The following is a 12203-nucleotide window of genomic DNA, read 5'->3' as shown; positions in this document are numbered from 1 at the left end:
GGGGTTAGGATGCTGACCCAGACAGAACCAGCTAAAAGACCTCAGATGCTGTTATGTTTTTAATCCACTGTCTGAAAGACTAACTCAGCTATAATTAGACAGACACCTGGCTCATAAGAGCTGTTTGCTCCCATTGCTCCCAGATGACTGAGGAGCGAGAAGGTAGGAGAGAGGTGCTGAGCTCATTCTCCATCCTTCATCCAGTGGGCCTATTGGAGAGTCTGGGCCAGCAGTGCCAGCAGGGGATCACACATCAGGCTGACTGGGCCCTGCCCTCAGGGAAGGACACAAAAACAGAGAAACGGTACCTAGTGCTGATGTGACATGGAAGAGGGGCCTCTCAGGGTCAAGTGATGATGGACAGTAAGTACTCTGTCCTAAGGGAAGCCCTGGCCTGGGAATCAGACCACGTGAGAGCAGATTCCAGTTCTGCTTGCCGATTAACTCTGTGATCCTGGGCGAATTATTTCACTTCTCTAAACTTCAGTTGTTTCATTTGCTGAAGTGCATATGATATGATGTGGCTGGTGAGGCTGTGATGCCGAGAAGACTAGACAACAGGTAGGGAACATCATCCAGGCTGTAGGCGCCACAGGAAGCCAGGGTCTGGAGAGGAGGGAACTTGCTAGAGCTTGAGGCAGTCAAGGAAGACTTTTGGCAGACAAGGAGTGGTGAAGAAAGAGCACCAGGTGCCCGCCTTGGCTCTCCACCAGCCCTTCACCAGCCCAGATGCAGAGCACGGGGCTGTCAGGACCCACAGCCCATGGAGACTCCCTAAAGACAGGGACTCCATCTTTGGCATCTCAGCCTCCATCCACTCACAGTGCAGGGCTTGACATTCAGTAAATGCTCAGGAACAGCTGTGGAATTCAACAGCCATTATCTAGTTTCTGGAGAAATCACAACTTATGATTCAAGAAAAGCTGATTCAGTAGTCCCTGTTCTATTTTCCTTTGTGACACAGAAACAAAACCTTAGTTGACATCCCATGTGAGTTTTCTGAAAACAGTAGGTGAGCATCCAGCTGCCCAGGCCAGAGGGCAATGGGCTGCTTCTCGGGCCCCTGAAGGAAGCGGGTGGAGGAGAATGGGCCCCAGGCCAGTGTGGACCCAACGGTCAGCTTTCCTTTGCACTGCCCACACACACATAAATGTGAGCAAAACTGTTGCATCCTGCACTAAACTCAGCAATCACAATAGCCACCACCTAGAAGTCGGGAAGGGTCCTGGAGGGCAGGAAGCCCTTGTGGGGAGGGTGATGAGCCTGGAGCCTGGAGGGCTGGAAGCCCTTATGGTGACGTGGCTGCCTCCTGAGAAGCTGCTCTAAACCAGGACAAGAGAGGCTACAGGGCAGAGTCTCGGGGCCCCTGCTGCTCTCAGAGGTGGCCCTGGACAACAGAGGGGAGGAAGCTGATGGTGACCTTCAGGAAGGACACTGTATCCCAGGAGAGAATGTCCAGGCGTGAGTAGCAACCATCAAGACGTCATGATGGGCGGCCCCGCCACACACACCCGCTCCAGCCACTTCTAACCTGTCTACTGGTGCATCCCCTGCACCCCGAGTTCCCTCATCCAAGGTCTCAGGCAGCTCTTTCACAAGATAGAGCAGAGCCCTCATGAGACAGGGGCAGGGGGGCACCATCACCCAAGCAGAGAAAGCACAGTATCACGGGAGGGGGAGGTGGGAGGCCTCAAGGATCTGGTGCTAGTTTCGTGGCGTCCTCAGGGCTGTGAAAGAAGAGGAACTCTCATTCATGGCCCTAGGAGACTTCCAATAATATGAGCAATGGCCACAAAAGAAGAACACTTTCTCTGAGTGGTTTCTGAGTGTCCAGTATTATTACACAGGCAATAGTTTTAGTTCTCAAAACCACCCAGTGTAAGTGGAGTTATTCCCACGTTTAGATGAAGGACCAGAGGCTTATTGTTATAGTTCAGTCGCTAAGTGGTATCTGACTCTTTGCGACCCTGTGGACTGCAGCATGGCAGGCTCCTCTGTCCTTCACTATCTCCCAGAGTTTGCTCAAATTCATGTCCATTGAGTCCAACCAATGCTATCCAACCATGTCATGCTATCCAACCATCTCATCCTCTGCAGCTCCCTTCTTCTCCAGCCCTCAATCTTGTCCACCATCAGGGTCTTTTCCAATGAGTAGACTCTTCACATCAGGTGGCTCAAGTATTAGAGCTTCAGCTTCAGCACCAGTTCTTCCAATGAATGTTCAGAGTCGATTTCCTTTAGGACTGAATGGTTTGATCTCCTTGCTGTCCAAGGGACTCTTCAAGCGTCTTCTCTAGCACCACAATTTGAAAGCATCAATTCTTCAGCACTCAGCCTTCCTTATGGTCCAACTCTCACATCCATACATGACTACTGGAAAAACCATAGCTTTGACTATACGGAATGTTGTCAGCAAAGTGATGTCTTCGCTTTTAAAAGTTAAAAACAATAGCTCAAGTCCTTCAACCAACAAGTGTCAGAGCTGGGATCTGAACCTAGGTTGGCTTGACTTGAAAGCCCAGCACTCTCTCCCCAGTAGAGCCTGATTCTTCTCTGAGGAAAGAGGAGTTCAGGGAGGCAGATTTTGGCACCGGTGCTACCCGCACAGAGGCTGGGAGCACACAGAGGTGCCAAAGACCTTGACAGACAAAAACCAGAGTGACAGCCTGGCCAAATGGGAACTACATGGAGGTCCTCTACAGAAAGGTAGCTCACTGTAAAGAAATTCCTGATAGGGGGGCCATTCAGTCTGTCAGTCATTCTTCCTTGAAAGCCTACCATGTGCTGTGTGTGTTCTCTGGTTTTTCAAGATCATATAAATCCCACTTAATCTGCCTGAAGCAGCCGGAACACCTCCTTACCTGGCCTGTCTGGACAGGCCCTGGGCAGAGGGCAGAGCTCAAGGACATGAGATGTCTCTTGAGGAGACCCAGTTCCTGCACTTGGCCAGAGCCCTGGCCTTGTTTTAATACACCTGTCAATAAATCTGAGCACACTCCCAGTCCTTCAAAGAATGACTGGGAGTGAACTTGGAAAGATCACATACAGCCATGATACGTGAATGTGAGATGCTTTGATATATTTTGTAACTCCTCCTTGGTAAAGCACCTTTCAGGAAGGGTTTGCTTAAAATTGGGAACACTTCTTTAAAGAGAGCCTTCACCACATGAGGTAAAGGCTTCCACCTGATTAGGAAGGAAAGAGACAGCAGTGCCAGCATGAAGTGACCCCTTCACACCAATGTGAAAGGCTGACCTGGTTGTCACCTTGCAGATCGAGGCAGGAGGACACGCCCTTCTATTCAAGGAGACCGACCGCCCCCTGAGCACAGCCCTCTCTATCGTGTAGGCATTGTCCAAGCAGTTGTCCTTTTATGCAATTGTGAAGTCAGATGCCAAGTTGTAAATGTCGCTGCTGAAAAGAGGAAGATGCTTACCAGGAATGCTGGAATTCATTAGGATGAGATTTGATTTTTTTTAAAGGGCCCTGTTTCTCTGGTATTTGATATAGTCATCTCTCTATGGGAATTACATCCAGAAGGTTTTACACATAATGTTGCAAGTTGTGCTGAGGATGAAACTAGGGTGACACGTGGAAGTGGCAACCAGTGATGGCCCAGAGAAGATGCTGGTTGGAGGACAGCTGCAATGACTGCAGCAGGACCACTGAAATTTAAGGTATAAATGAACGAGACAATTGCCCCCAAAGCAAAGAGAAGATGAAATCTATGAAACATGGGGGAGGATGCCTGAGCAAAAGGAAGACTGTTGTTCAGTCGCTAAGTTATGTCCGACTCTTTATGACCCCATGGACTATAGCCCATCAGGCTCCTCTGGCATGGGATTTCCCAGGCAAGAATACTGGAGTGGATTGCCATTTCCTCTTCCAGGGGATCTTCCTGACCCAGGGATAGAACCCATGTCTCCTGAATTGGCAGGTGGATTTTTTACCACTGAGTTATCAGGGAAGCCCTGAAGAAGGACTGCTGCTGCTGCTGCTGTTGCTAAGTCGCTTCAGTCGTGTCCAACTCTGTGCGACCCCATAGACAGCAGCCCACCAGGCTCCCCCATCCCTGGGATTCTCCAGGCAAGAACACTGGAGTGGGTTGCCATTTCCTTCTCCAATGCATGAAAGTGAAAAGTGAAAGTGAAGTCGCTCAGTCGTGTCTGACTCTTAGCGACCCCATGGACTGCAGCCCACCAGGCTCCTCCGTCCATGGGATTTTCCAGGCAAGAGTACTGGAGTCGGGTGCCATTGCCTTCTCCGAAAGAAGGACTAGTCATCTACAAAACCCAAAAGAATGGCTAGCATCTAAGGCTGGTTGAATGTCCACCATGTCAGAATTCCATGAGAAGACAGCAAAAAGGTAGAGGACAGAATAATCGAGGATAACAGATTTGAAAAGAAAACCCAATAATAACTGAGGCCATTGTACAGATGGAGAAACTGAGGACCAAAGAAGGAGGACCTGTCAGGGATCACACAGTCCAGCTAAGTGGCAAAGCTGATCTCAGAACTCAGGTTTTCTGACTCCCTAAGTGATGCACTCATGTTAACTAGCCCTCCTCCCCCCACTCCCAGCACAAGCCATGAAATCTTAGGGAGCAGAAGTCACTGTGTAATGGACCAGAAGGTTATATACAAGACTTGCCAGACACCCCACACAATTTGCTCGTGAAGGATTAGCATATTATCCCATGAAAATATAGACCTGAAGATAAATAAGTAGTAGCCAAAGAAAGAAAAGAGATTTCTATGACGCCCACAGTTTGTAGTCAACTTGTGGGAATGGGAAAATGGCTCTCTGTATTCTCATATTAACATCAGGCAGGGATTTAAACAAATCTTTTTAGTTGCTAAGTCACATCTGACTCTTGAGATCCCATGGACTGTAGCTCGCCAGGCTCCTCTGTCCATGGGATTTCCCAGGCAAGAATACTGAGTGGGTTGCCCTTTCCTTCTCCAGGGGATCTTCCCCACCCAGGGTTTGAACCTGGGTCTCCTGCATTACAGGCAGATTCTTTACCTGCCTTGCAAATAAATCTTTACATTCCTCTAAAAACACACCTTGAGCTGTGTTAAATTCAAAGGGGGGCGGGAACCTGACTCAGCATCCAGGAGCAGACTAAACTCAGTGCCTGGTGTGAGAGACACAGCAACCAGCAGTCCAACACTGTCTGCTCCATGCCTAGCATCCTCTGTTCCAATCAAACCTGTGCATGCCTGGGAACGTGTTTGCTGCGACATCCAATTAGGTGAGGGGCATTCCAACCAGCCCCTCAGACTTAATATCTGTTTAAATCACAAAAACTGAAGTGTCAGTGTGTGCCCAGGTCATGTTCTCAGGTATAAGGAGGCCTGGCTCGTGTGTTACGAAGGGGCCAGTGTGAGCACCTCGTGTTCTAGGAACACACTTGTGGCTGCTCGTCCTCCTCAGATGAGTTCAGCTCCCTGAGGCTGGTGGCCCAGGCCTCTCCGTAAACAATGGCTCAGCAGCTTGAGCTTTAAACGCTAGTGTCCATGAGGATGACAGCCCCGGCGAGCTGGCCTGGGCCACTCCAGGAAACGGAAGAACTGCTGCCTACAAGGAACAGATCACATGATGAACATGTGATCACAAGACAGGATCCACTGAATATGTCAACTCAAGCTGGGGGAAGATGCTCAGAACCTGGGTGGCTTTCTGGTCTAAGACACTTCCTCTTGAGCCTCAAGTCCAGAGGATAAAGTAAACAGTGGGGTGCCATCTTCACAAGGGAACAGGTCTGCTCGCCTTACCGTCTCATGATCCAGTTACAGGTTAACAGAGTGGTACCACTTGGTTCTAACAAGCTGGAAAAAGAAAGACAAGATCCCAAGTGCTGGCTCAAAATGTGCTTTCAAGACCTTCAAACCCCCGTTACCGCACCACCCTGGCCCTGGCCGGCACTGAGGAGGATCTGATTGTTGTTCTTGGGGTTCAGGAGGTCCACCCCTGCTTCTGTGTCGGAGGCCCTGAGTGCCAGCCTGGCTGGACAGTAGGGTCAATTCCTTGGCACGAGTGCCTGCAGAAGGCAACGTCCACGGCCTTACAAGCAGCTGGGAGGTTCCCAAGTCAATGTTCCCCACTGGAAACTGGCTTGGGACAGATCAGCATCAGCCTCCAATTAAGCCGGCCACAAGGCATGTCATCTGACCATGGATGGAATTACAGCCCAGGGTGAGTAATTAAGGACAGCCCCAAACAAAGGATTTAAAAAAAAAACCCTCCTTTCCTCCCCCTCCCTTCTCCTATCCCCAGAAACAATAGACACATCTTAACACATACAAAATAACAGAGGTCAGGAAATGCTGAAGAGATAAGATGTGCTTAGTTATGTAAGCACCGGCCCCCATCCTGGGCAGCAGACAGGCCTTCTCCCGGGCAGATGAACCAAGCAAGTACATTCTCTCCTTTTCTGAAAGCTCTGAAAGTGCATCAGGGCTTTCCCAGAGATAAAGATTTATAACCCATCAGAGGGCTTTCACCTCACAACATCAGCCCAAGCTTTCCACCAACTGGGAAGGGGCCCGGGGAGGAAGGGAAATTATGACAAGCCCGAGCTACGCAGGGCATCATGAGCTGGGGACCTGGAAGCAGCTGCTCTGGAAGAGGGCCCTTTCCCACTGTCTGCTTGGCAAGATTGCAGCAATTTGCCACCTGCTTTATCATCCTCTGGAGCTTGTTAACTGCTGCTCAGCAGCACCTCTGACCTGCAGGGGTCAAAGGGCAGCTGAAAGGGGTGGACACTTCCTCCAAGGGTAAGAGGCTCCTGACCAGGGAGGGGAGGAGAGAGTCTATAAGTGCCACACCAGCCACACCAACCGAGCTTCTTTCGCTAGAGGGTGTCAGGCCATGCTTGATGGAAGGCCTGCCGTCATGTTGCACAGACCCAGCTGTGTCCCTGAGGGGGCCCGAGGGTGGAACAGGCTGGGGTGGTTCTCACATCCAACAGGGAACTTGAGTCCCCTCCCAGCAGGGTTTTTACCCACCCTGCAGAGCTCCTTCTCCATCCGCTTTGCCATGCAGGGCCCAGCTGCAGGACAGCTGGCTCACTATGGGCATAGCTGGCACAAAGGAACACAGGGGAACATGCCAAGGGGCCAAGGGCCCAGATTGCTGGGGCTCCTCCAGCCTGGTCAGCCAAACACTCCCTCCCTCCCTCGGGAGGCCTGTGCCAGGCCCACGCTGGGGCTTTACAACCACTGCCTCAGCTCACAAACCTCCACTCTGCTCTGCCTGGTGGGTATCGGGACCTCCCATCTTCAAGTGAGGATGCTGAGGCTCAGAGAACTTTGGCAACTTGACTAGGATGATCTAGCAAGGAAGCGTCAGAGTTGAAAGCAAGCATAGATTTGCCTCACACAGGTTTCTGAGAAAAGCCTTCAGACATCTTTGAAGCCCTTTTTCAAATTCTGTTATCTTTAAAAACAAGACATGCCACCACATCAAGTGTGAAAATACCAAACAGCTCTAGAGCATCTTAGCAGACACGAGATTTCCCATGGGCCAAGAAGGGGTTTCCCGCTTCCCACAGCCACCTCCCTCAAACCACCCCCACCCCATCCTCAAGGAACTTGAAGACTCTTGGGGTTCCCCTTCACTGAGCGAGGGCCAATGGAGAAGTTTCAGAAAAAAGAGGTTTCATGCCACAAAGTAAGTTGAAAGGAAGTTCTGAAGCCCCATGCTTGCCCTTCAGCCCCACGTTCCCCGGCCTTCCGTCCCTGGAAGCCAGGATGCAGTACTCTGCTCTGGTCTGAGCGGAAGCTCAGGTCTGCTGACTCAGAAGTCCCCGGGGCCAAGCGATGCTTCCACATCAATGCCAGCCCCCTACCCTGAGGGAAGAGGGGAAGGGAAAGGAAATAGAGCTCATAAGAGTGATTTATACGACCTGTTAGCAGCTCTGGTGAAAGGTTTTGGGGCCAAGAGGTTGAAATTAATGACCACAGTCAGTTTTATATTAACTATACAGCAAATTCTTTCTTCTAGCCCTATTCACCCCTCTCAAAATTAAGCATGGAGTGTTAGCTACAGCTCAGCCATAACATTTTTTACAACTATCAGCTCCTATTTTGTGGACAAAACAGAGCATTATGAAAAGACACGGTTTTTGCTTCAGCAACAGTGCAACATGAGTCTCCAGCCTGAGCACCTTCAGTGACTTGGTATAAATCATATCCTTTAGGATAGGACAGAATTTATTTCCAACTCAGCTGAAAAACTTTAGGGACATATATAGAAGACAACACATAAAACATCCGGCCTCAATTTTCTTCTCACTTCTCTTGCCAATATGAAATTATAGCTCACGCACTTCTTTATGAAGTTCAATATGCAGGGGAAATTGAATTTTAGATTTGGAAAGCAGAATAGCAGACTATCCGCCCAACCCTCCCCCCTTCTTTCATTGCTATCATATGGAAGTCCCTGGCCCCTGCTGGCCTCCCCACAGCTTATCATGCTCTGGTATCTGCTACAGACCTTGTTTCTTGTCTCCAAACCTGTAAGCTCTCCTTCCTGCTGGGGGCAGGACCACATTCTGACTTTGTTCACCAACTCTGTGACCATGCCTGGTCTCTGCTCTTTGCAAGTAGGCTTTTTCTCACAGACCCTTGGGGATGGCAGCGGTAGAAAGCAGTCCTCTTTGGACAGCTGTTCCGAGCTGGCCTACCACTGAGATCTGTATCTGCCAGTACAGATCAGTCATCATGCAGGACTCCTGTCCATCACCTGCCTCACACTTCCCCTCTGCCTGGCTCCATGCCCCAGTATATCTCCCCTAAACCTGGAATGGTCACTCGTGAGGTGAGCCAAGTCAGACATGGCCAGACCCCAGTGAGCTAGAGTACACCCCAAAACTGTCTCTATAACACCCATGGGAGTTCTGTGAGCAAGCAGTTGACATCTCCGAATACAGTTTCCGGTGGCTCCATGTTCCACTCTGACTCTCGGGGCACATTTTCTGCACACCACCTGGCTGTGTGCCTGAGCACAGTGCTGACCTACGTCTCTGAGCAACACCTAAGCAAGCACAGGCAGTTTTGCTTTCAAGGTTCCAGCACCTCGGGCACTTCTTTCACTTCACTAATGAGAAGGCTTCTGTATTTTGGCAGCTGTTCTTCCCGGTGTGAACAATAGATTCATCAATCTTTTCTGGGCCTGAACTGTCTGAGTCCCTTTCACCCAGCAGACTCATCCTTCTCAAATGGGGTCATGTAGCCCACCACCACCCTCAAACTCAAGGCCATGGGTCTCCTTCAGCCTCCTCCTCTAGCTGATACAGCAGGAGGACCTGAAGGAGAGTGATGGGCACCACCAAAATGCTTACACCAGGAGGGTAAGTGGATCAGGAAGAGAAGAGCCAACTTCTCGGGCACACGCCTGACTTCTCCCTGGGACCATGCAGGAGTCAAGGAAAGAGAGGCCCCACACAACATCCCTTGTGCCCAGAAATCTACATCATGAAAACCGGCAAGGGAAAAAAAATCAGTTTCTCCACTTTATGAATCCAGAAATACCTCCCTGAGGCGGGTGAAGATCTACCCATCTTCTTACCTTTTGAAACAAGAGGGAAAAAAAACCTGTTTTTCTTTCTAAAAGATTAAAAGGTTTTACTCTTTTCAGGAGGAACATCTGTAATGGTTTGTAAACTGGCTTGCCAATGATCAAATGGCTCTCCAAGTTTCCTTCCCCCTGAGCCAGGACTCCTGAAAATACGTTGCATGATTTTGGTTTTTATGATACATAAGAAAAAAAATAGAAACTATAAACAAGATGAATAGACAACATACCGACTGGGAGAAAATATTTGCAAATGATGCAACCAACAAGGGTTTAATTTCCAAAATACACAAACAGCTCATACAACTCAATAACAAAAAACCACACAACCCAATCAAAAAATGGGCAGAAGACCTAAACAGACATTTCTCCAAAAAAGACATATAGATGGCCAAAAAGCATTTGAAAAGACGCTCAACATTGTTAATCATTAGAGAAATGCAAATCAAAACCCCAATGAGGTCCTACCTCAAACCAGTCAGAATGGCCATCATCAAAAAGTCTACAAATAACAAATGCTGGAGAGGATGTAGGGACAAGCAAAACAAAAATTTACATTCCTATACTGTTGGTGGGAATGTAAATTGGTACAGCTGCTGTGGAGAATAGTACAGAGGTTCCTTAAAAACTGAGACAGAGTTGTCATAAGATCCAGCAGTCACACTCCTGAGGACACACCTGACTCGGTTCAGTTCAGTTGCTCAGTCATGTCTGACTCTTTGGGACTCCATGGACTGCAGCACCCCAGGCTTCCCAGTCCATCACCAACTCCCAGAGCTTGCTCAAACTCATGTCCATCAAATCGATGATGCCATTCAACCATCTCATCATCTGTCGTCCCCATCTCCTCCCGCCTTCAATCTTTCCCAGCATCAGGGTCTTTTCCAATGAGTCAGTTCTTCGAATCAGGTGGCCAAAATATTGGAGCTTCAGCTTCAGCATCAGTCCCTTCAATGAATATTCAGGACTGATCTCCTCTAGAATGGACTGGTTGGATCTCCTTGCAGTCTAAGGGACTCTCAAGAGTCTTCTCCAACGCCACAGTTCAAAAGCATCAGTTCTGCCTTTTACCTCGTAGCAGCCAAGAAAGCAACATGGGTCACCAGCAGCTCTACTGGAGCCATCCGAGAAAATTCGGCCAGGGTTCTCGCTCTTGCCGGGTCTGCTCAAACCAGCACGGTCTGAACCGGAAATACGGCCTCAACAGTGCCGCCAGTGTTTCCGCCAGTATGTGAAGGACATCGGCTTCCTTAAGTTGGACTAACCGAACTTCCTTAGATGGCTCATCCAGCACATCAACCTTAGGCAGAAATAATACTAGCTCTTTGTATATAAAATAAAAGTTTTAAAAACTTAAAAAAAAAAAAAAAAAGCCTGAGTTCTTCGTTGCTCAGCTTTCCTTATGGTCCACCTCTTACATCCATACATAACTACTGGAAAAACCATACCTTTCACTAGACAGCCATTTGTTGGCAAAGTAATGTCTCTGCTTTATAATACACTGTCTAGGTTTGCCATAGCTTTTCTTCCAAGAAGCAAGTGTCTTTTAATTTCATGGCTGCAGTCACCATCTGCAGTGATTTTGGAGTCCAAGAAAATAAAGTCTGTCACTGTTTCCATTGTTTCCCAATCTACTTGCCATGAAGTTATGGGGCTGGATGCCGTGATTGTAGTTTTCTGAATGTTGAGTTTTAAACCAGCTTTTTCACTCACCTCTTTCACTTTCATCAAGAGGCTCTTTAGTTCCTCTTCTTTTTCTGCCATAAGGGTGGTGTCATCTGCATATCTGAGGTTACTGATATTTCTCCCTGCAATCTTGACTCCAGCTTGTGCTTCATCCAGTCTGTCATTTTGCATGATGTACTCTGCATATAAGTTAAATAAGCAAGATGAAAATATACAACCTTTCCCAATTTAGAAACAGTCCATTGTTTCATGTCCGGTTCTAACAGTTGCTTCTTGACTTGCACACAGGTTTCACAGAAGGCAGGGAAGGTCATCTGGTATTCCCATCTCTAAGAATTTTCCACAGTTTGCTGTGACCCACCCAGTCAAAGGCTTTAGAATAGTCAATGAAGCAGATATTTTTCTGGAATTCTCTTGCTTTTTTTATGATCCAACAGATGTTGGCAATTTGATCTCCGGCTCCTCTGTCTTTTCTAAAACCAGCTTAAACATCTGGAAGTTCTCAGTTCACATACTACTGAAGCCTAGCTTGGAGAATTTTGAGCATTACTTTGCTAGCATGTGAGATGAGTGCAATCGTGTAGTAGTTTGAATATTCTTTGGCATTGGCTTTCTTTGGGATTGGAATGAAAACTGACCTTTTCCAGTCCCGTGGCCACTGCTGAGTTTTCCAAATTTGCTGGCATAATGAGTGTAGCACTTTCACGGCATCATTTTTTAGGATTTGAAATAGCTCTTCTGGAATTCCATCACCTCCACTAGCTTTGTTCGTAGTGATGCTTCCTAAGGCCCACTTGACTTCACACTCCAGGATGTCTGGCTCTAGGTGAATGAGCAGACCATCGTGGTTATCTGGGTCTTTAAGATCTTTTTTGTATAGTTCCTCTGTGTATTCTTGCCACCTTTTCTTAATATCTTTTGCTTCTGTTAGGTCCAT

At 48.3% G+C, this 12203-nt stretch overlaps 1 protein-coding gene and 1 pseudogene across 2 annotated transcripts in view; one reads left to right on the top strand and one right to left on the bottom strand.

The window, feature by feature from the left end:
* The window catches only part of XXYLT1 (xyloside xylosyltransferase 1), a 173927-nt gene that overhangs the window by 74735 nt on the left and 86989 nt on the right, over window positions 1-12203 (bottom strand). The gene's annotated exons all lie outside the window — the stretch shown is intronic.
* LOC109556408 (small ribosomal subunit protein uS14-like) lies at window positions 10661-10944 on the top strand (annotated as a pseudogene).

Source organism: Bos indicus, chromosome 1 (assembly GCF_029378745.1).
Source record: "Bos indicus isolate NIAB-ARS_2022 breed Sahiwal x Tharparkar chromosome 1, NIAB-ARS_B.indTharparkar_mat_pri_1.0, whole genome shotgun sequence".
NCBI lineage: Eukaryota > Metazoa > Chordata > Mammalia > Artiodactyla > Bovidae > Bos > Bos indicus.
This window is presented reverse-complemented; position numbering and strand designations above follow the sequence as displayed.